The sequence below is a fragment of the Nomia melanderi genome, chromosome 12, assembly GCF_051020985.1.
Source record: "Nomia melanderi isolate GNS246 chromosome 12, iyNomMela1, whole genome shotgun sequence".
Taxonomy (NCBI): Eukaryota; Metazoa; Arthropoda; class Insecta; order Hymenoptera; family Halictidae; genus Nomia; species Nomia melanderi.
This window is the reverse complement of record NC_135010.1, coordinates 2,935,014-2,959,499: the sequence shown is the minus strand read 5'-3', so window position 1 is coordinate 2,959,499 and position 24,486 is coordinate 2,935,014. Positions and strand designations below refer to the sequence as shown.

Below are 24,486 nucleotides of genomic sequence, written 5' to 3'. Positions count from 1 at the left end.
ATCAGGAACTCGTTTCAAGCCTAGCTTAGAGCTCTCCTCCTGCGAAGTGCGATCACGTGGGAAGAGAATCACCACTCCCCAGGGACGACGTGTGAATCTATGTACTTATACCCATGTGTCCCCTGGTTTTACCACATTCGGGCCAAAAAAAGAATCGAAATCGTTTCGTCGCAAAATTTTTGGATGTTTGATTCGGTTTTTGATGAATTCATGCACTAATTTAACTCTGCGTGAAAAATGACAAGCCTCGAATAATACGACATTTAAGTTCCACAGAGTTTTGATAATACGACCAAAAACTATTTATTTTTAAGACCTTTTCGAATATTCTGTGCTTTTAAGATATCAATAATTGCGAAATGAAAAAATCGAGATCAGTCATTTTAACTGGTATGGCAGTTCTATTGTTCACCCTTTACCGCCTACATGACCCATTGAAGGTCCGTCGAAAATCTCATTTCCTTGTGACTTCACTATAGTATTTAATTTGGATTGCAAATGATATGAAGATTTGGCTAAGGTGTAATTTGTATGTTATATTAGAAACTATCGAATGTATTATAAACTTATATCGAATGTATTTTTACGTCTAATTACTTGGAAACAGTCGAAGGTCTCTCATCATACTTCATGTAAATAAATAAACACACTAATACAAATAAAAAAGTCATATGGGTATATATCCTATACACTTTAGTTTTCGAAATAAAAATAATTTAGAGAACTTTGGAATTATTTAATTATTTTATCTAAAATTTAATGACACTTCCTACCAATTTAAATTCTAGAATAATTAAAACACGAGACATGCACTTTGAACATTTTCTTTATCATATATTTTTTATCTACATCAATATATATATTTTCTGACGTATTTACATATAAATATTTATATTATCCTCTATATCCTGACCTACATTAATATGTCCAAAAAGCATGTCTTCGAAATTATTTACTTATCAATCATTTAATATGTTACTTAATATCTTAAGTTTACTAAACTTCTGGAAGACTTTCTCTGGTAAAATTCATTCGTTCCATGACCGATGGCGTTTCACGTTTTCCTGCTTTTGTTGCATAATGTATCGTTTCATGTAACCCTAGGTTCTAGTGGTACAGTTGATAAATGGAACCCGGTTTCTTCCATCATTGGGTATGCACCTAACATAACGGCTTGTTTCTGAGGAGAGATATCTAACCATCTTGTCTGGCTGCTATTGCACTTTGCCAACTAATTTACCTGGGACGGCCCCAGGGATCCCTCTGGGTATTGGGAACAAGTAGGTAATCCTTGATCCATTGGTCTTCTTGCGATTCCTTGCAATTCCAGCGTCTGATCGATTTTTCACTTAACACTTCATTTACGACCAGTATTTAGTAATCTTTAAAAATTAATAATTAATAGTTAAAAAACTCTTAATAAATTTTTTAATTGCAATAATATTTTCAATTGTCGATCTCACCATTTTTTATTATTATTGTTTCAGAAAAATGATTGAATTCTTTCTTAATATGACAAAAATATTTTTTTTATATTTACATTGAATTCTTCTGTTTTACATTTATATTTTTCCATTACTCTCCTAGCAAACAATAAAAAGGATGATTTCCTTCTCTAATAAGCGTGATATATTTTATGATTTTCCAGTTTTATTCGATCTACTTGAATGTAAATAATGTAATTCTACCATTATCTCAATTTAACGATAAAATTAATCCATATTGTTTCCGAACTATCTCTACTAGTGACGGCCTTTACTAATAGAGGACACAATTACTTCTTCATTTTCATCCTACTTTTCATTAAAGGTTTAAAAAATATTCATTAGCAGTTTGAAAAATAAAAAATTTTTTTTTAAACGTCTGGGCAACTAGGAATTAAAAGAAATAGATGAGCTAACCACCGAAATCCTTCAAAATTTTCTAAAATTCATTTCAACAGTAAAGTATCCATTGCACTTCAGCTTCTAACAATCCATTCACTAAAAAAACATGCCGAAAGACAAGGGTTAAACGTATCATTAAAATACAGACCTTCTCCAATGTTTAAAAATAAATCTCTAGAATATAAATCAACTGAATATAAGTATCAAACAGAAATCTATTGCCGTCTCAACAAACTCCCACATTCTCAAACAAACATAAACATAGTAAAATTTCATTCCAACCCTCACATCGTTGCACTTTATACAACCAGAATTCTATAAACTCTCAAACATTCACAGCCCACTCGTCGCATAACCCGCACAGGCGAACAAATATTTGTCTTTCGTCCTATTAAATAACACGAGAACGGAAGAGGTTAATTACGGTAAAATAGAAGTTTTCATCTCGTGGGATCGGTTTCCGGCGGAGAGACAAGCGGATGTTTAAAAGCGCCGCGGAATAATTGAATATTAAGAATTCTGCTTGACAGACTGGTAAGTGGCTGAACGATATAGCGGATCGGAGGGACGGTCAGAGCAGCGAGCACGGAAGGGTAGCAGCGCGGTGTGGCGGAGGGGCGGAGGGTAGAATTGTCAGAGCACGTGAAACGGATTGCGACTGACTTTAATTAAAGACAAACAACCCTCTAACTCGACGACGCTCTTTTGCGGCCCACTCGGGGAAACAATGATTCTCCCTCTGGCACGTCGGCTTGTTCTTTTCTCCTTCTCTCTCCCTCTCTCGCTCTCTCTTTTTCTCTCCCTCTCTCGCGGTTCGCTTTGTCTCCCGATCCACGTTCGTCCCTCGCTCGCCAGATTTCTCACGACACTTCCTTTTTACTTTTTCCGCAAACGATCCGACGTAACTGCAGCCTGCGCAACCCCTTTCGAACGCGAGGACGAGCGGCGAGGTCCCGGTGAGCGAAAGAGGGAAAGGAAATTTTCAGGGACGAAGAAAACGGGCGAGATGCGCGAGAGAGAAAGAGGGGTGGACGCGAACTGCTGTTGGATGGGCGCAGATAATTTTCAGACGAAGTGCTCCGGGCTCTCGCCGGCAAGATAATTTGCGAAAAGTAACGCCAGCTTGCTAAAATGACCCTCTGTCTCCCTCTCTCCCTCCCTCACTCGCTTGCTCGCTCGGCCGCGATCCCTCCCAGCCGCGTTCGACGTCGAGGGTAGATACCTGGCCCACCTAAATGGCCCACTCCCGAGGTACACTTGACGTTGAAATAGACCGGGCATATCCCGTAAAAGTTTGAGGAAGATTATGAAAATATCATGCCGCGATTATGTCGGATTAAAGGAATTTCGGGGGAAGGTTAACGGCTGAGGAGAATATCGAGTACACAGAGCTCTCTCGTCTGTTGCCGTGCCAGCCGGGGCGCCCGAGGGCCGAGGATTTTCTGAACCTGACTGCCTGGCTTAATGTTTCCCGGGAATTCCAGGCGGACCGATGGAAAAATCCGACCGCCGGAGAGCATTGTTTACATCCTGTTAAGATGATATCGATGATGAAATGTTTGCTGAGTGGCAATATGGGGGTGGTTTGTTCGTAATTGTGAGAAATATTTTAATTGGACGCATTGTTGCGGGAATTCGGATTCTATACACCTGACTCTTGATTTACGTGGTCCTTTTTTATGCGAGTCTTTCTTGTGTGCTAAAGTATAACACTATTTATGCGGCAGTTTTTATGCGTGATCGTAACACTAAATGTACTGCGAACGATCGAATGACAGATTTCAAAATTTGATTCAAAGTTCATTAAATTAATTCCCGTAACTGTTTCTATTAAGACATATTTACCGTTTAACTAGTTTATCTTTGTTTCATAAAGAATTATTTGGCTACTTATAATAATCACGAGTTATCTCGAGTATTTTTATTTTTGAAACGCAGGACAGTATAAAATATTGCAAGAGCAAAATATTCGAAGTTATATAAAAGATATGTTCCAAGTTTTATTTGAATCCATTATATATAAATACAGTAAACTGAAGTTTATTTAGGTTGTCTCACTTTCATATTTAATTACGAATGGGTATTAATAAAACAGACTCTTCTCAACAAATCTTTAGTAGAAAGGAAGCTAAAAACAAAACGCAGATAGGAAGAAAAAGAATTGAAAGAAAATGTATTGACATATAAAAGGAATCCTCGTAAGACAAAGAGAGTGATATTGGTAATTTCTTGTAATATATTTCATAGTAAAAAGTAAATAATACTGTTTCATATGCATTCATTAAATTTATTGCATATGTATTTCTTTTCAATGTGAATTGTGGATTCAATTTACACGACACTTTCGGGGAACCAATCTACCGTGTACATCGAGAGTTAAGTGTATTTCCAAATGATAATGAAAGAAATAAATGATAGATTAATTTACTTTGTTGACGATTTGTGACATACCTAATGAAATTGTAAAGCAAATGTCAAGGAAAAAGATCCAAAGCTTCCAATACCTGCGAAAAGAACTCGACGTGCTTACCCGACCAAACAAAGTAAAGCTTAATGAATAACGAATGAGAAAGGAAAACGATGAGAAATGAAGGAGTAAAAGATTAGCTGGCGCCATCCCCCTCGTTCCATCTATCTTCTTTATTGCAAATTCGACCAGTCAACGAGACTGGGGCTGCAGGTTCGCGACAAATGAACAGCCTGAAATTCCATTCGGCGCCAGCAGAAGCGCCGAACTGTGAACCGTATCGCGATAAATGATTCAATGTAGAATAAGCTCAACCGAGCGGTAGTTACTACACGTGTTTAGTTCTTAGAAGATATCATATATCATATAATATTAATAATAGTAGTAATAATAATAATGATAATGATAATAATATATTAATAATAATAGTAATAATAATAGCAATAATAACAAGTATTATTACATATTAAATAAAATAAATATTACAATATGAAATGAATACTAAGCCTGATCTAAAAAAGAATATTTTCGGCTTTGGCAACACGTTGACTGCTAAATCGTCACTGATCAGATCAAATTTCAGATCAAGTATGAAGATCAAGTAATTTTCCTAGCGAAACAGAAACTGAAAAGTCAAGATTTTTCATAGGAATAGCTTTCTTAATATTCATGCATCTTGTAGATTTAATGAAATTTGACTTTTTCCATATGTCACCGAGAATATTAATTTTTAAATCTATACAAAAAGTTAGATCACCCTAATTTGGGTGCCTTGGCGGTCTAAGTGTTGAATATAAATTTACTTAAATAATAAATATAATAATTTATATAATAATATTATAGTAATAATATTTAATAGTTATTGGTATCATCTATATTATAAACATACTTATATTATAATGCATAAACGTTTATTAGTAGCTGTGTATCGCGTCTACGCGAGTTTATGTTACACCAAATTAATTACTATTTAGACGCAGAGAGATACCCAGACTTGTCGTCAATGAAATGGTGTTCAGAATTATTCTAAATGTTAGTAAATGTATAAATACAGAATCAAGGAAAATAACGAATAAGTGCTAAGTGCACATTGAATTCCCAACTCTAAAAATACTAGAAAAGTTGCATTTGCATTATAAACCTGCCTACCTTGTGAATGTTTAATAACGAGCAAAACTACCGTAAAAAATGCTGAATATTTAAAAAGTTTTAAAATTGCAAGTGTTTGAACTGTTGTTGTTCACTTCACTGAACTTCGCATACAGAATTTTTGAAAAGATTTAGCAGAACTTAAGAGCAAGCGATTCTTTACGATAAATATGTAACATTTTGCTTCAACGAGACATCAAAGAGAAAATCTGCTATTACACTATACGTGCCTGAGTATGAATTATTGTTTTTTTAGAAAGGTACTTGATTCAATATTACTCTTTACTGCTTTAGAAAGGTAGTAACTGAATTTTACTTCTTACTGCACATCAATCAGTGTATTATGTAATAAGTAAAAATACGATTAAAAAATATTTAATGGTTCGTGTGATTATTGAAGAACTTGGTTTTTATAGCGAAATAAAATATAAATCACTATTGATAATTTTATAAATTTAGAGATTATACATACATTTGTATAAAAACAGTAAAGTCATAATCACAATATACCATATTATTTAAATAGAAGCAGGAGTAACATCAAATTCACCTATACCCAAACTCCACTACACTTTTGCGACCCCAAAAAACATCGACTCGATCAATGCAAGGCTCAATAATCCAAAATTACTTTAATACTAAATAACCGTTACAGTCAAACATACCAGAAAAAACAAAATCTGTATTTATTTCTTTTAAAACAACACGACACGTTTCCGTATTATTCCATTAATATTGTATCGATGGCAGTGTTTTCCCTACTCAAAACGCGTCGTTCATGAATCATGAAGCTCGGCATCGATTTTCAAAAATGGTTAGCGACACTCGCGAGCAGCGATCGCATTCAACAGCGGGATTTAATTCTGGTATCGTGGGTACCTTTAATCCTTCGCAAATCCGATAGTAATTACAACGTAGAATGGGGCGCGACCGACCGCCGCCGTGCGAATGGCGCGCGGCTCGCTTACCCGTCGGCGAAAACAAAGTTGACAACGATAACAAGATAGACCATCAAACTCTCCTGCCATTTGAGCGATTGTCTCGATAACGAGATTTTCCAGAATCGGCCGGAACGAAATTAACGTCTATCGATTACACTCGGCGCGGAGTGGCGCGGTGCGGTGGCCGGTTAACTCATGAAAATGTAACGGTAACGGTTACGCGGAACTCCGACAGTTTTCTAGAAACTTACCTAGGCTCTAACTAAATTCCATCGAATCGACGGAACTTTCCTTCGTTGAGTAAATCGAGATATTTCGGAAAAGTTTCGAGATTAGTGTCTGTGATCTCATAAATGGCTGCGAGCGAGAAGGAGCAAAGTGTATTGAATCTCGGAGGATCGTGGCGAGTTGGATTCCCCGGGGAGCGGAACTATTCCGATTCAACGGGTACGATGTCTGTCGTGATTCCTTGATTAGAGCAAGAATCGTGTTTTCCATAATTAGAACTTTCTTGTCAGCAGAGAAGTTTTGGAACCTCTAATGGCGCATGGAATCCATTTTAATATTCAAGATGGGAATTCTTAATTATATCTCATTGGCGGAACCGGTAATTTAAAGTTATGGTTTAAGTCTTTCGTCCTGAATGGTACACATAGCTACCATGGACATTTAGAATTACTGGAAAACTAGAAAACGCTTTAAAGATAAAGGAAAATTGTACCTCACGAACATCTTTGCTTATGGCTGATAACTTAACACATAAACAGCCGGTCGGGTAAAAATATCCGTTTAAACTTAGTTGTAGATTGAAGTCGTTTTTAAGTTATTGATCATAACAATTATCAATTTCTTTATAAATTTATACTAATGCCGCTGACAATAGTAGCTTTGATTGGAAATCATAAAAAGATACGGATAAATACGAAAGTTATTCTTTGTACAGGCTTACAAAATATTGCCAACGTAAATTTTCTAACTTAACCAGCAGCCGATTAAGGATTAAGTACTAATCAGCTGTCGGTACATGTGTTTTGGTTGATTAGTGTGTAGCTGTAAGTTTTTTTTCATAAAATTCATATTAAAAATATATATGTTTAGGGATGAAGGGGTTAAAGTAATTATTTTGTGAATATTATTGGGAGTTATTATAACGAAAACAGAATTAATATTGTACTTGACTTGTCACGTTATAGACTGTATATTTAAATGATTGTTGGAAGTTATTAATTTAGAAGAATATTATTTTAAGAAAGAATCTTTTTGAAATATCTTTCTATATTCTTTGTCACTGTTAGGTACATTGATCTACAAAAGTATTTAAAATGGATATATTTTTAATAGAAATGTATTGATCGGATAGTGGATATCCTGAAATTTCCGTGTGTATTGGATCATCTCATAAATAATACGTTTTTTTAGATTTCTTTTATTTTGAAAAATAAACAAAACTATTTTTAATCGAAAACATGTTCTCCTTCATTATATATAAATTTTCTACCAATACATTATAATTACTTTAAACAGTATTGTTTATCTACATTTTTGAAAATAAAAGAAATATAAAAACCGCTTTATTTATGGGATGACCCAACATAATGTTTGATTTACTTGTGAGAATAATATGTATACATTTCATTGAAATCGAGTAACGAACGTCAGGAATGGTCCATTTCTATTATAAATACATATATATGTATGTATATCGATTTTATATACATTTGCGAACCAATGTACAAATCTAACATGTTAAAATTTTTAAAATTTATTAATATAATACGTTTATCATTCAGTTTTTCGTATACTATTCCAATTATGATTTCCTATCTTTGTGAGTTGCGACGCGCATGTATGAAAATATAGCAAACTTATGACTACTTCAGCATTGTCACTGAATACTAAAAATGCTGGCACGTAACATAACACCAATTATAATAGATATAAAATTCGGTTTCATCAAACAAACTGACGTAATATGAATATTATTACCTTCAATAGCCTACCTGGAATGCAATTATTCCGCGGAATTAATATCACACACAAAACATTACAGGATCCATGCAAACTTAAACGAAACTTCCTCCCGTTTCTTTTGTCCGTAGGGGTGGGATGTTCGTAAGGAAACATAACTTGTTTCTCATCGCAAACTCAGAGATCTGAGTAATTTCCTTTTCAGACCGAACACTGTTTGTCTTTATTAACGAACTTGCCGGAGATTTTCATACAGACGCAAGCTCAAAGTAATAGGATTCCGTGCATTTTATCTTCCCTTTAGCAGGCCGGTCGAACGATCGGCTCCATTTACGAGTGGATAAACAAAAGGAAACTCCCGGGCAAAGGAAACAGAGTTTGCAGACACGAGATTAGTTCCAAGGGTGTGCCGCGGCGCCAAAATCCCCGTCGAGTTTTTCACCCTCGTCCCTGAAGACGTTTAGAATTTCCGTCCCAGACAAGCGTATCGTATCACGCGGGCCTCCCCATTCGGCGAGGTACGCTTCCTGTTAGGGACGTTATGTCCTTAATGTGTTTATCCTGCCTCCTGACCCTGATCGAACCGTTTTCCGGTCTCCTGTTTTGTAAGTGCATCTATGCGTACGATGTTTACTCGTCTTTCTGATTGGTTTGTATTTAACGGTATGTAAATAGGGGATGGTCCTCAATTGACACAGGTCGAGAAATATCAATTTCCTAAGAAATAACAAATTAAAAAATTGTTTAGAGATTGATTTAAAAAATTAGGAATATTGTGTCCTTAATGTGTTTGTCCTGCCTTTTAACTTCAATCGAGCCGTTTTCCGGTCTCCTGTTTTGTAAGTGCATCTACGCGTACGATGTTTACTCGTCTTTCTGATTCGTTCGTATTTAACGGTACGTAAATAGGGGATGTCCTTTAGTTGATACAAGTTGAAAAGTATTAATTTTCTAAAAGATAATAAATTAACAAATTGTTTAGAAATTGAATTAAAAAATTAGGAACGTTACGTTCTTTATGTGTTCATCTTGCCTTCTGTATCTGATCGAACCATTTTTCGATCTCCTGCTTTTAAGTGCATCTACGCGTAAGTTTTTAAGAAATAGTACATTAAAAAGTGAATTTAACCCCTTCAGACCTATCGCGCATTATAATGTACACCATTTTATTACTTCAGTATCTGACAAAATATTAACCCCTTGCGTGGAAATGACAAGTCTCGTCCGCACATGTTCTCCGTGCGTGGCTTAGGTCTATTTGTTATTTTATCAATCTGCAGTATCGTAGCCAAAATATTATTTTCATAAATCAATTTCATCGAACTTGTAATACTTTAGATTTTTTGTAACAGTTATGTTACAAAATGTCCACGGAGTTGTAACAAAATTAAATAGCGTAAGCAGGAACGTTTAAGATGAAATAAATCGTAAGGCAAGGAGTTAAAATTGCGATAGGCAATAGAATAAGTATACACCCTTGCTTTGAGCCTATTTTTATTAAAAAAGTAGTATAATACTATAATTTTATTTGAAATACATGTTATGATGATGCGTTGAATGACGAGCATTTGTTTTTAGTTAAGTCAACATAATTTTGTACAAAAATCAGGTCTGGAGGGGTTAGTTAATTTCATAATTCACTTTATTTTAGGAGGAAAGATAGCTTGTATTTCGATTACGTAAATAAAATTTACGGTTAAATGAAATTTGTCGCATGTTCCTTGTATTTATTCGAAGTACAAATACACATCCAACTATTTAAATTGGAATAAATCGATGTTGAACATTTTTGAGACTTTAAAGGTATAATAATTTTTATAATACAATTATAAAAATTACGAAACTGAGGGTGAATTATACTATTAAAAACAAGAAAATATTGTGCACATTCTCGGTATTTAGTTAATTGATGAATCGATATGGATGTGATAATATATCCAATACCGTATCAGTTTAATAAACGGTAAATGTATTGTACTGTGCTAGTTTTACTGGCCGTATAAATACACCCTTTGTAAATATGAACAATCCTCTGAAATTAGATATTTTTTAGTCACAGACTCATGAGCACCGTTTTAAAACGTACATTTACGTTTAAAAATATTCCATTTTAAAGTTAATCGCAGTCAGTTTTTCGAATTTGTACTTAATGCTTTAGTATCATAATTTTAAGGTAAAAATTGTAAAAGAGAGTTCAAAGGAAATCGACTTTTGAAATCATCGAATTATAGCGACCCGCAAAATATTTGTAACATTTAGCTTTTCAGGTATCTAAATTTACGATTTTCCGAATTCTATCACAAACTCAGTGACCATGCACAAGCAATAATATAATTTAATCATGAAACTATCGTTAAATAATAGATATGTCACATACAATGAAGCATATAATGTACAATAAGGTGATTATTATCAATATCCTAATAATTTTACATCTGCCATAGATCAGCCGTAATCTAGTATTTCTTTTAATTTTTTAAAACCTATAAATTTTAAAACTAAAATTCTGTAATAAAAAAAAATTTTTTTGTTTGAATCTTCTGTATAAAAAGTATATACATGGATGTCATTCTTTTACGTAAGCATAAAAAAATGATAACATAGATGACATATCTATAAAAATTTAGTTACAAAAAAAATTTCGTTGTAAATTATGTTTCGTGGGATTGTATACAGAATTTTATGACATTTAAATGATAATAATTAAGTAATTAGCTTGCACTATTCAAACTCTACATTACGGTGGATAACTTTACAAACAATGGTTTTAGTTCCTCACTTAGTCATGAATTATTGACATAAACTTTTTCATTTGAAAACAAGCATTAAGCTGCTTGTTTCAGTTTGCAATTTGGCGCACTGTGGTTTCATTAGGTTTATGATGTTGACCGTAAATTCCTCAAAGCATATGAAGTGTAATTCAATTTGAAAGCGAGTTTCGGTTGTTAATTTGATTAATTTCTATACTTTGCTAAATTGTCCTACCATCCCATAATAATTTATTAAAGGTTAATAATGATGTCGATGGAAGTTTCATACACCCATAGTTGACAGTTCACAAACGAAACCCATTAAAAATGTAATATCTACTCCAATTAAATTATCCTTTACCTTGACTCTACTATCCTTGACTCTGCTTTATTAGTTTTACGAAAAATATTTTCAAATATTTTTACATTTGATATGTGGTCCCTTTTAATTGGACTCATAAAGTATAACTTATTCTGATCTGACAAATTACACATAATTTCAAAGAATCAAAGTGAATAATTAGTAGCTACTTTGATTCTTCGCATGCATCACGATTGTTACAAATTTTCCCAGTCCATTAATAACCAGTTAACTGCGTTTGACGAGTATACGTGTTATCTTAAAACTCGAAATGATACTAATCTTTTCAACGATGAATTAGTTACCTTTTCAGATATACGTGTAATTCTTCGTTTTGCTTTAGCTTTTCGTCAGAATATATTATAAACATATTTTCATTACGTTTGATGAGTATATAGAGTATAGCGAGGCGAATCAGATCAGATCAGATTAAACAGCGAAAAACTAATAGTGAAAAGTTAAAATCAGTATATTTTATCATAAATTTGTTATTAATACACATTCAGTTTTACTATCAGTAAAATAAAATTGTTCAAACTTAAAATTTTTTAGTTTTTTTGTTTATAAAACGAAGATTTTTTAGATTTTTTTTATTTTTTCCGGTATTTTTTAAATATCGAAATGAAATGGATATTTCTCATTTTTCAGTTGTTTGCTTATAAAACGAAGACTTTTTAGTCTTTAAAGATTTTTTTACTGATTTTGAAGCTGAATGTGTATTAATAACAAATTTACAAAAAACATATGTTCATTTTAGCTATTAGTTTTTCACTGATTATTCGAGAATCTAAAAATGAATTGAATTTTTTGTAAAAATTCTTTGTTTTATCCAAAATTGTACAATTTAATGGTAATAAAATCAATTATTAACACATTCATCGCAGATATACTACCTTTTAACACTACATTTCTTCGTACAGTTTTTGTGGCACAGCTCTTCGCAAAGATTGCATTGAACCCAATCTATTGAGGGTGGGTAGATAAATTTTTCATTGCAACAAATGCAATATTATTCTTTGGAAGATCCCGTATATATGTTATTAATTCATCCGTCCATATTAGTCTGCGTCGTTCTTTTAACAGTGTCCCTCCACGTCTTTAATTTCTTTTGTTGTTTTTCAGGAAGTATCATTTTATTAACATGTCGTAGTCAGCACGCTCGTTTCTATAACAATGTAACAAATATGGCCAATATTCTTATTTGTATCCCGTTCGTTCCATGATCCATTTTGCGTTGGTCCACCCTACTTCATTGCTTGACTTTACTGCGCGTACAATGAGAGATTTTCCAAACTAAATTCCACAGTTAACTGGATAAAAGAAGGTTAAATTGATTGAACGCCCATGGAATATAGAATCGAACGAATGCTTTTCGACGTATAACGATTCAAATGTAATCCACTACAGACTTTGGGGTCTGTAAGTAGCGAGACGTTCGCTTCCATCTAGTCACGGGAACATCATCAATCAGAATTGCTAATGCGAATTAAACGTTTCCTCCGCATTATCTGAATGTAACTTTGAGAAACGCATCGCGGCGCTGTCTCGGCAAGTTCGAGCGTACATTTAAGATTCAGCCACTCCTTCGACATTAGTAGTCCGCGGTGAGTGCCAGTAGTGGCTGCCCGTTCATACGGCAGACATGATTTTCTACTTAGCACTGGCAGAAGAGGCAGCCATCGACACCTCGCCCAGAGGAACCCATAACCTATCTTCCTGCTTCCGACGCTCTCTTCCCATATGCGGCACTCGAGTCCCGTGGGAGGTAAACGGGACCACCCCTCTTCGCCTTGCTGATTTTTCCTTCCGCGGTCTCGCCGCTAAATTGATAAATCGCTCCGTGACCCGCCTCGCGGTCGATCGCGTATGTACGTAGGGGAATTTTCTGTGAAACAGTTGATGGATTCGCCGGCAATTTCGTGGTGAAAAGTCACACAGTGCGGCCAAACGCCCGTTTTCTGGACGAAACTCAATAACTTAATCCCTTGCCCTACGATTTATTTCTCAATCATGATCAATGCAACTACTTTGTCGTTAATAATTTATTAAGAAGAAGGATAAAGTGATAAATATATAATATATCAATCTTTACTCCAAAGTATAATAATTGGTAACAGAAGAATAATATTTGATTTGAATTCAAAAGAATCGAGTAACATTCGTTCTTGTTCGATTCTGCTTAAAGTCTTTGCCACGAGTTTTAACCCAACGGGTTAAAAGGTATGAGCAATACAGAAAAATACTTCAGACAAAAGTTGTAAGATATAGAGCTGAACGTATAGAGGTTATATTTTTTTTTACATTATGGGGATATTATGAAGTTTTTTAAATCAGAATGCATATTTTGCGTTTCGATTCCAATATTATATAAATAAAGAAACGGAGTTTATTTACATAAAATTTGATGAAATCAGAGTTATATGCTTCGGAGAATGTGTTAAACATCCGTATAAATATATTTAACAATGAATACAAGGTAAAAATATAAATACGTAGTAAACACGAAATGTCTGTAGGGCAATCTTCGAGCGTACTAAACAGTGATTATTATTCATTAATTTCTGAAACGAAAATCAGTTTTTATAACAGGGACTAGTTAGCAACAGATTGGTTACTTTCAATTTTGGTTGTGTGAATGGTCGAATTTTGGGTTTTATTCACAGGCGGCTGCACTGTGTACCGGGGCATGTTAGGGAAGAACGGGGTGGAGAGCGATTTCTTTTTTAACGAAATTACTTTTCGGTATTTACCGTTGACCGTCGAATTTGCAAGTCGAATGGGCACTAGATTGCGAGTAAATATGATTATGTATATTTATTATGTATGCTTTCATACATTATTTTTTAAAAACATTTAAAAAAAATATTAATATATAAACGTGTAAAATTGACAAAATTATAACATTTTTAACAGAATAATCTGGATATGACCGACAAAGGGCGAATTCACGATAAGATTACGATAAGTATTACGATATCTTTTTAGAGTATTATTAAAATGGTAACCACATAAAAATACTATCAATATTATTTTGTTTCTATATAAGCACAGATATCAAAGAATCAATGTCTATATATCAATCAATTTTTTATGACGCTGTAAAACTGTTAGAAAAGCAATTTCGATCCCTACGTCTTAGACACTTTGTCGATTTACAATGTTTTGAATAATTTGAATATTAATTTCAGGTTTTAAATATTAAAGCTTCAAAAATTGTGAATAATTTAGTTTCACATGTAAGGGTTGAAATGCATCCGTTATATAAAAATACATGCATATGAATGTAAATATATAAAACATTTGTCATATACTTCGACTACAAAAAATACTGTTGATCACAGAACTCGTAGTATTTTAACGCGCGATGACACGTTGACAACCGTTTCCCCTATTTCATCCCTCTCGTGGGACGACTACTTCAAGAAAACTTTAATGTATTTCGTCCCAGGCAAATTCAATTTTGCATGCATATTTGTCGCAGAAGATTGTCGTCAGGAGGGTGAATACATTCTAGGTGAACCAAAATTGAAATTTTCACTGATGGACTGGGTCTAATCGATTCTTATTATGTAATATTTGGAGAAAAGATTTATCTCAATTTTAACCATTATGAGAATAATCTTCAAACAATCCTTTTAAAGATTGTAGCATGATAGTACATACTTCATAGTAATTAATACCATTACTATGTGTATATAACAAAGTAAAAAACATTACGTCCGTTTAAAAAAGAAATAAGGGGCTAAAAAAATTAAATAAGAGTTTAAATATTTTTTGTATTGTAGATATTAATATAACATTACGGTGAAAGTATCATTTCTGTCGAATAAAGCAAATGCAGTAATAAAAGTATTTATTTACAATGTATTCCATCTCACGTCGTGTTTTCTGGTTTATTCCAGCTCCACGTTAATAAACGCAATATTTAAAACTGTATGTATACATTAAGTTGTAACTGTTCATGTGTACGTAATATTCTGAGTGTTCTCTGTTAAACTTATAATAGTTCAGAAACTGGAAAAACTCAGTATAGAACTATGATATTTTGCTTAAAATTTAATCGATGATTGTGTATTTATTTATTTTTACAATGCTTAGTTGGGAAGAACATAAGATAAAGTAATAAATTATGTAAATATAAATATGTTAGTTTTGCAATTATAATCGAATAAAATTATATTGCATATATACAAAAAAAAAGTATGAGTTTAAAACATTCACCATGTGTGAAAGACGTTAAGTCTGATGGTTAATCCTCTTTGGTCCTGCATCATGCAAACTAAATAGAATTTTATTAACTATTAACTATAAGTTTATTATTTTGTATTATAAATATCTGTATGTAAATATAACTTTGTCATTTTTCAAACGTTCTAAGTAAATTAGTAAAGTGGCATCTTACATTCTAATCACTTTTAATAATACTAATGCAGGTTCTCAAATGAAGCTTTAGGAAGATATCGTAGGCAAAAAATTAGACTATTTTAACTACCTGCTAATGTAATGAACTAACAATTACATTTTTTTTCATTCGATAATCATATTTTTAATCATCTGATTCCATGTATTATTCCAAAGTACATTTCATTTCATTTCATTTCATTTCATTTTCGAAGAAGGTCGGAACCGGCAAAGTCAACCACAGAACGTGTACATAGGTTAATCCCGACAAATGGGAGTTTCTAACTCCGGTCCACCGATTCTGTGAACAGTCTACCCTTACAAATTCTTATTCGCGGCGAAGACAAACAATTCCCATAAAACAAAAGTATGCGAATGGAAAGTTCAATAATGGCTACCCTAATCCCAGTAACTGAATGTAAGTGAACGTACAATATATAGAAAATAGAAGTGAAAAATTATTTTTTCATCAAATTAATTTTGTTTGTGAAAGCCATATCATTCATATTAGAAAGTAATATTCAAAATATATTTTTCACATTAAATAACAGTGTTGTTCTTCTTGCAACACATGTTAATGGATAATAAATTTCAAAATAACAGATAAAAATATGTTTCATTAGAAAATAATTGTATAAGTAGAATTTTCTTGCATTAATTTGCGCTGACTTCTTTCGATTAAGCACTTATTAGCACAGAATATTTATACGAGATCAATAGATACAAAAAGAACCATTTTAGTTTAAAAAATAAAATAATCAATAGTTTTAGATTCTATTTAACTCTCTTCATAATTTGGAAAGTGCAACGAAAATTTTGAGTCAGTTGGACTTATTTATATTTTAAAATAAGTTCTTTTTCATTCATTGGTAATAAAGTAGCGACATTTTAAATTGAGTTTAAACAAGAAAACGAGAAAAAATGACTTTCTGCCATTCCAAATTGTCAGTTAACAGGTATTTGTAATATATTATTGATACTACCTTGGATTCTGTAACTAAACATGAATTTAATTAACAGCATCCTTAATCAAACGTCGAACTTGAAATAGTGCTTTTAATAAAAGTTCAAATTTGATTAGTAACCTTAATCGAACCTTGAACTTGGACAGTAATCATAATTGAACGTCGAATTTGAATAGCAACTTCAATCTGTTGTTAATATATTCAAATTGGAGAAATGTGAACTTTCGTTGTCACGAAACGAAGTACAAAATTTCGAACTTTCATTTTTTTATTTTTAGGCATGATTCGTGACATTGTACAGCGTTTCATAACAGGCCTGATTGCGTGCGTTTGTTGACTAGTCGAGACGGCCGACGCCATCACCGAACTTAATTCACCTGAGTTGACTGCACGTGTTTCTCGGGAGATCGTCTAAGATTTATCTTCTTGAAATATTTCCCTGTGGGTGCCGATGCATGGTCGTGTGCTGCATTAGGCAGGGAAAGTGAGCATCATGCGAGTATCCGTGTCCTTGAAAAACGAATTAATAAGCATATCGTATACAAATTTTACTCAAATAACGAATAAAGTATAAAAATACTAAATAAAAGTTTATTCCGTGATAATAAACAATTAATCTATAACTAAGAATTTATTAAACAGTTAACCAATAAATAAGAATTTATTAAATGATTAACTAATAACTAAGAATTTATTAAACAATTAACCAATAACTGAGAACATATTAAACAAATTAACAATTTATTAAATAAATACCCAGTAAACCAGAAATGTATTTGAACAATTATTTATGTGTTGTTATGGTATTAGTATATTTTATAATACATTATTTTACTTTGCATGTTGTGTTAAAAATTCAATAATTAGTGCACGATTTGAGAATAAAATATTAAAAAATTATTACGAAGTTTCGAAATCAACCTCTATGATCAATGAAAGCTTGTTCTGTCTAGTGATCGTTAAGGGATCGACTACAGAGTATCAGTAAGATAGTAATCAACTAAAAAAGTTAAGTCAACAGTTCATAGTAGAATTCGATATCTTGCAATTAAATTTTGCTTACATATTAAACAATAAATAGTTCCAAATGCAATCTTTTAATAGTAGGGAAATGATGACTTATCTTAGACTACCTAACGTAACAATGTTATATTTAAATAATACACACTGAGCTACAGGATATTACTTTAAAATTATTTGCATAATCTTGTACTTTTTAAATTTACATTAAATTCGTCCAGTATATACAAAAGATTTAGATGAAAAACAAGTAGAATAATTCAATCATTTATTCTAAAAGCAGCTAAAGTTCATTAAAAAATCAATCCAAAGATAAAACGATAATTTAGAATTGTAACTATTACAACTATTAACTTGATTTTTTTTTTAAATGGATCTAAGCCGTTTCCGAAATAAACGGCTTAATTATTCAGCTCATAAAGTACTGAGTCACCCTATAAATAATGCAGTTTTTCTATTTCTTTTATTTTTAAAAATAAACATAAACTTTATTTATTTATCTGTTTCTTAAGATATTATAATATACAGATAGACAATTTATAGATAATGATGGAGAATATTTTTTACATTAAAAACAGTTTTGTTTATTTTTATTTTTAAAAATAAAGGAATTATACAAACTGTAGTATTTATGGGATGACCTGATATTTACTGGACTAGCGAGAATTCATTCGACTAATTACGTTGAACAATTCGAGTATTCCCTAATTCTGGTTAACATCGGTGTTCGTATCCGCGTGTATAGCCGCCCAGTTCCGGCGTTCACGTGCGCGGCGTTCGTGCAGGTGTAGCCGGGTAGGTGCGACTGATAAAGTGACGTGTAAATATGTCAACGATTTCGCATCGCGCGTATCTCACGGCACGGCCACACTCGCCGCGTAAAATTCGCTCGGGGCTAATGAAATTATGAATCGTGACCGGGCCGCGCGCGAAGCCTCGGGGCCTGGCCGCGATAAACTTTTATGGGATGTAATTTGTTAAAACGCGCGATACCAGGTTGACTGCATCACTTGAACTATAGTTTGCTCGGTGTTTGGCCTGTAGAACAGCTCTGTTGCTCGTATGCAGCCAGTTTTCCTATTTTTGGAGATAGGCTGGACGCATTCACTCTAGTCAGTGTCACAGAAGACGCGATGAACATATTTTCAATCTTGTTTCTGACGAGAAATATACCGTGTTTGCTGATTTTTGCGAAGTTTTTATGAGAAGTGGTACTTACAAAAAGATTTACCATGTATGCTTTTTCTGAATATACAGTTATTTGTTGAAATAGTTTGAATAGCATTTTTACTATTAAACATTGCTTGTTTTGAATAGTATCTTCATATACAGGTGTATACACGTATTCTAATCTGTAAATGCAATTATGTTCAAAACTACTCGTTATTTAAAAATTGGCCCAAATGTAATTTTTTGTTTATATTTTAAGAGGGCAGTCATTTGGTATGATATGAAATTATTTAACATTTGTAAGTTAAATAAAGGACATTCTTCACTACTTTCATTTGGCAACCATTGAATGCAATTTTATTAAACATAGGTGACTATTGACCCATTTGCATAATTAGCGTATATATACGCTCAGTTTTTCTTGTCACTATCACCTTTTCCATGCTTCCTTACGATGCAAACGGATTAAATTTGAATTACAACGGTTTCTTCATAACTATTTTAAGGCGTGGCATTTGTTGCCACGTAATTAATTATAAAGTATAACATATAACATAGAGTAATTATATTTTACTCTGCAGAAGGAACTTACTCTTTTACATAATTTTACAGTATCCAAAAAGCCCATCTCGACTCATTATTCCATTATGGATTTACATGCAAATTCCCGTTTCCCAAAAGCCGAGAGGAAAGTTTATTTCGCCAACTAGATCTCTCATGATAAAAATAAACTAAGCATATCGCTAATGTGCGTTAATACCAGGATTTTTTCTGCATTTCGCGAATTTACAAACATCTCCATAAATACATAAAGGTCCTCAGTTCACTGAATACCATTCAAGCGAATGAACATCTTTCAACGTCTACCTAAAATGTATTCCGAATTCGTCCGTTACAATTTCATTTTCTGCTGACCGAAGTCGAGCAGCACAATTTCAACCTAAAACCATGTATAAATCTTTAATGTCGAAAGCGGCGGATCACGTACGTACTATATATCCAATCTACATCGTGATCCTTAATACGAGCACTCACATTTAAACTGCTTGGAATTACCCTCGCGCTAGTACATATCCGATAGGACGACTGTTCCTCGGAAAATATCACTGGGCGATTCATATTCTCAGGAAAGACACTCTATTCACGACGTGCTTTACATTGGCCAGATTTCAGAATCGTTTCTCTCTTCTTATTTTAGCCCCTTTTACCGAGATGCATACGTATTACGAGTTCAGAGTACTTGCTGTCCTAACAGATTATTCGAGATTAATACGAGCATCGGGAATAAATGTGAAGCAAACGTGAGAAGGAGAGGTAACTGCAATTTTTCTCATCCATTTCTCCATTGTGCGTGAATGCATTGAACAATCGCAGATATCGAACTGAACGGTTCTACTGAAAAACCGTCCTACACACTTGGACACTTGCCGATACAATAAATGTAACTGTCTCCTCGCGCGTATACAAGGTGTCCCATAAATTTCGGAACAAACTTTTGGGAACAATGCTTACGACTGTCAAAAGTAAGATTAATATGTCGTGGAACGTAAAGTTTCATTGAAATGTTGCCGTTTATTGGAATGCTCGAAGAAAATATGAAATCTGAGTTTAATACAGGTGTTGAAATAAGTTCTAAGCTTTATGTTATTTGAATGATTAAGATTTTGTGAAGCAATTTGGAATAATCTAATAATATTTAGAATAATGGAATGCATACTACTAATAGTAATATAATAATATAAAAAATAATAATGGTGTTTTTAAATTCTTGATATGTTGCGTGTCTACTCGTGCTTTGAAAAAGTACAATATACAAGGAACAAATAGACTAATCAAGCTCCTATTTGTAACATATATGTATACCTATATACTTGACACAAAAATCTGTATTACTTTTCTGTTATCAAACGTTAACATTTAAAGTAAACGTAAATATTGAATAAGTATCGTAATCTTATCTTTTCCTAATAAATTATTAACGATAAAGTAACTCTACTGATCATAGTTATGAAATAAATCAGAGAGCAAGGGATTAAGAAACTACATATTTAATAGTACACGCCGTTTGGTGTGACATCGAAGTATGAGCCACCGCTGGTACGCGCCAGCGAGAACGCGTTCAGATTTACCTACGAAAATTGTTGTCAATTTGGTTAAAATTGATGGATAAATGCCCACTGTATTAACATCCTATATATTTATCGCAATTAACGGACAAATAGGTTTAAAGAAGTTTAGTTTCTAACAACATAACGACCTCGCATAAACTTCTCTCCGATAAAAAGATAAAAATTCTCCAATAAAAGTTATACACAAAAACTGTAAGTTTTTCTTTTAACCGATGTATTGGTCGCAAACTTTTGACCGGTAGTGCATGTTTTTCGACATACGTTTATCCATATTTCGCTGCGTCATTCAACAAGCACTATCTATCTCAGAGTTCCGAAACAATTTTTCTATCACACTGTATACAAAGACGCATATGCACTCGCATCCGAAGCTGGTCGGGAGTCGCAGCGTCGGCTTGTCGCTATCGTAATATCGAATTGCGTAGTCATATGTGAAGCCAGACGGATGACGTACCAATCGCCCGAGGAAATTCAGATCGCGTATCTAGCCTGTCTACAAGATTTTCCAGGGACGTGTGTCGCGCGAATCTACCTTCCACGTTCCTAGATCACGATCCAAGAGATGCTGCAGAAGGGATAAACCTCGGATAGGAAATAAAAGTGCGGCGCGACTCGAATCTCGCTGGATTCGCGTTACAAGATATCCGACCGTGAAATATCCAGCGTTATTCTGGGGTAGTGATTACGTTTTTCTGAATTTTTGTTTTCTCGAGGTGCGGGAATGCCTGTATTAGTATTAGGTCGAGTAATGTAAAATGTCGGATTTTGTGGGAAAAAAGGAAAACTTATTTAATGTTCTAAAAGACGTTTCTTTAATCAAAATATGAAAAAATAAAATAAAACAATAACATTTTGCTATTATTTTAAAACAACGCCAACACCTACATCATCTATAGTGATTCGACTGAAATCGTTATTTTCATATTCGCATGTTCAAATTTTATAAGTAAGTCATCTCATATTTTGATTCATACATTAAAATAAAATTTACAAATTCACATAACCAAAATAAATATGTAAATGAATCTTAACCCATTATTACATTCCATTCCCAATCGGAAACTTAATTTCAAATGTTCTATATTTTTTTTATTATTATTTATGAACCAGTAACTCTGGATGCTGCTGTCTTGATAACGACTAAAGCGAAAGATTTCATGTCTATGTACCAGGACATTTCAAGGTCACGTCACGGTCAAATACCTCTCGCCGTGATATATAGTATTTCATACCCTGTTGAGATGTCCTTGATTCGGTATCCATACATGTTTTCTTAAACAAAACGTATTTCTATCTCGGAAACTATTGAGTTTCAGATTCATGTTTACTGGGGTTGGTTTACTCAGCTTAGTGAGTTCTATACGCCCTGTCCTTTGTGCGCAATAATTTAGAAACACCCTGTATATAAAATTCCTATATGGAAACTACAATAAATAAATTGATTACTATTTTCTTATTTACTTAGTTACCACACCAACCCTTAAATTGAATAACAGCCATATATTTCTTTTCGACTTCTTTTCAACAAAATTCATGCAATAGACGGTTAATAGGTCAATCAATTTTTCCGAATCCCCAGGATACTCAGTTTTCCGCAGCATCAAGTAATCCGAATTATAAAAAGTAAAAATTTTTCCAGAATCGCAACTTAACTAGCACCACCAATCTCGAGATTTCTCGAGATGGGATTCCCGAGCACAATCGCTATTCCACGGTGTACACTCCGGTTGCGGATACGATCTTAGCTGGAGGTGAATGTAGCGACAGTAATCGTTGGATAACTCTCCGCCCAACCCCCTAAAGGGGGTTGAATCGCTGGCGAAGTGACCGTATCAGGGACTCGCTCAAAGTCCGCGACGGTGGATCTTCCGAGTACGGATTAGGGATAAAATAGAGCACGGATTAAGGGGAAGTCTGTATTCCGGGTAGGTAATTAGCGGATGAAAACTGAAAATCGGGGCCAGCGAATGGAATATCCATCTCTGTCGTGTAATTAAATGTCACAGTGTTTGATTATAATTAATCGTATCGGGTGTATCTAGCTGGATTATCCTAGCACGTTTCTGAAGGACGCATTCTAATTGGAGTCCGTAGGGTAGATACGCCGTGTAATTAATTCCGAATCGATTTCCTCGGCGGCAGGAAGTGTATTTGAACATTTGCAGCGGTGTCCTCTTCCAACGATGGAAAGAAATTAGTTTCCTTGGAGTTCTGCTGATTCACTGTTGCTGATGGATTTCTAGGGGGAATGTTTGGTTCATTGTGAATCGCGGCAGAATGTAGAACCGCGGAGTAAAGTCCTAGCGTTGAGGGAACGAATGATAATAGCAGCGTGCATCCGTCAAAGGGAAAGTGCCGAGAATGGAAATTGAAACATTTCAATTGTTAGTTTTAAGGAAGAAAGTGTGTAAAATATTCTACCGTAAAATGATTTGATTATAGTTACTTTGATTTTTATTGCATTTTTAGTTAGATCAATATTCCTTCTTTTATTAGCACTGGGATTTGTGAGATGTCAGTACAGGTGATAATTTATGTGGATGCTCATAGTATATGATAAAAAATAAATATGTTTAACAAGAAGAGACTAATGAATGAATTAAATTCGTTGTAAACTGACAATTTATTGTTGTATTACTATTCATGCTTACGGGTTATGGAAAGCAGAAAGAATAGTTATAACACAGTATAATTATAATTACAAAATATAATAGGGACGATTTAATATCATGCTTAAAACTTTATTCTAATTTTTATTGATTTCCTACTGTTGTTTTTTCCAAAATTTAATCGAAAATGTATGTCATAAAATAGGAAACATTACTTCTACTTTATATTTAGGAGGTATAAACTCAATGAAGAAACTTGAACCATTTTCGATCAAACTACACCTTAACCTACCTAATACAAGGTTTAATGTTACTTTCAGTGCCTTAGAAACGGTAGTTAAGGGAATTCTCAAGCAATAAAATTTAGCCCAGTATAACAATCGATAAGAGTCGATGCACGTATACGAAATAAATTTGCGAAAAATGGTACAAAAGGAATCTAAATTGTTTATTTTAAGGCGAACAATTGAAAAAGAACATTTATTTCCTATACTCCCTACTTTCAGAGATATTGTAAAAAAAATTTCAACCCTCAACTTTGAAGGCTGTTTTCACCCCTTCAAAGTGGGTGTTAGTCAATAAGAAAAAAGACAGAAACACAAGTATATTTTACAACGTTTTATTATATAGTACCCTATCGTATAAAAATACAATAAGCAACTGATTATTT

General features: G+C 33.5%; 1 protein-coding gene across 1 annotated transcript in view; it reads left to right on the top strand.

Moving 5' to 3' along the window:
- LOC116426099 (tyrosine-protein kinase Dnt) overlaps positions 1-24,486 on the top strand; it is a 208,441-nt gene that overhangs the window by 37,368 nt on the left and 146,587 nt on the right. The window lies entirely within an intron of this gene.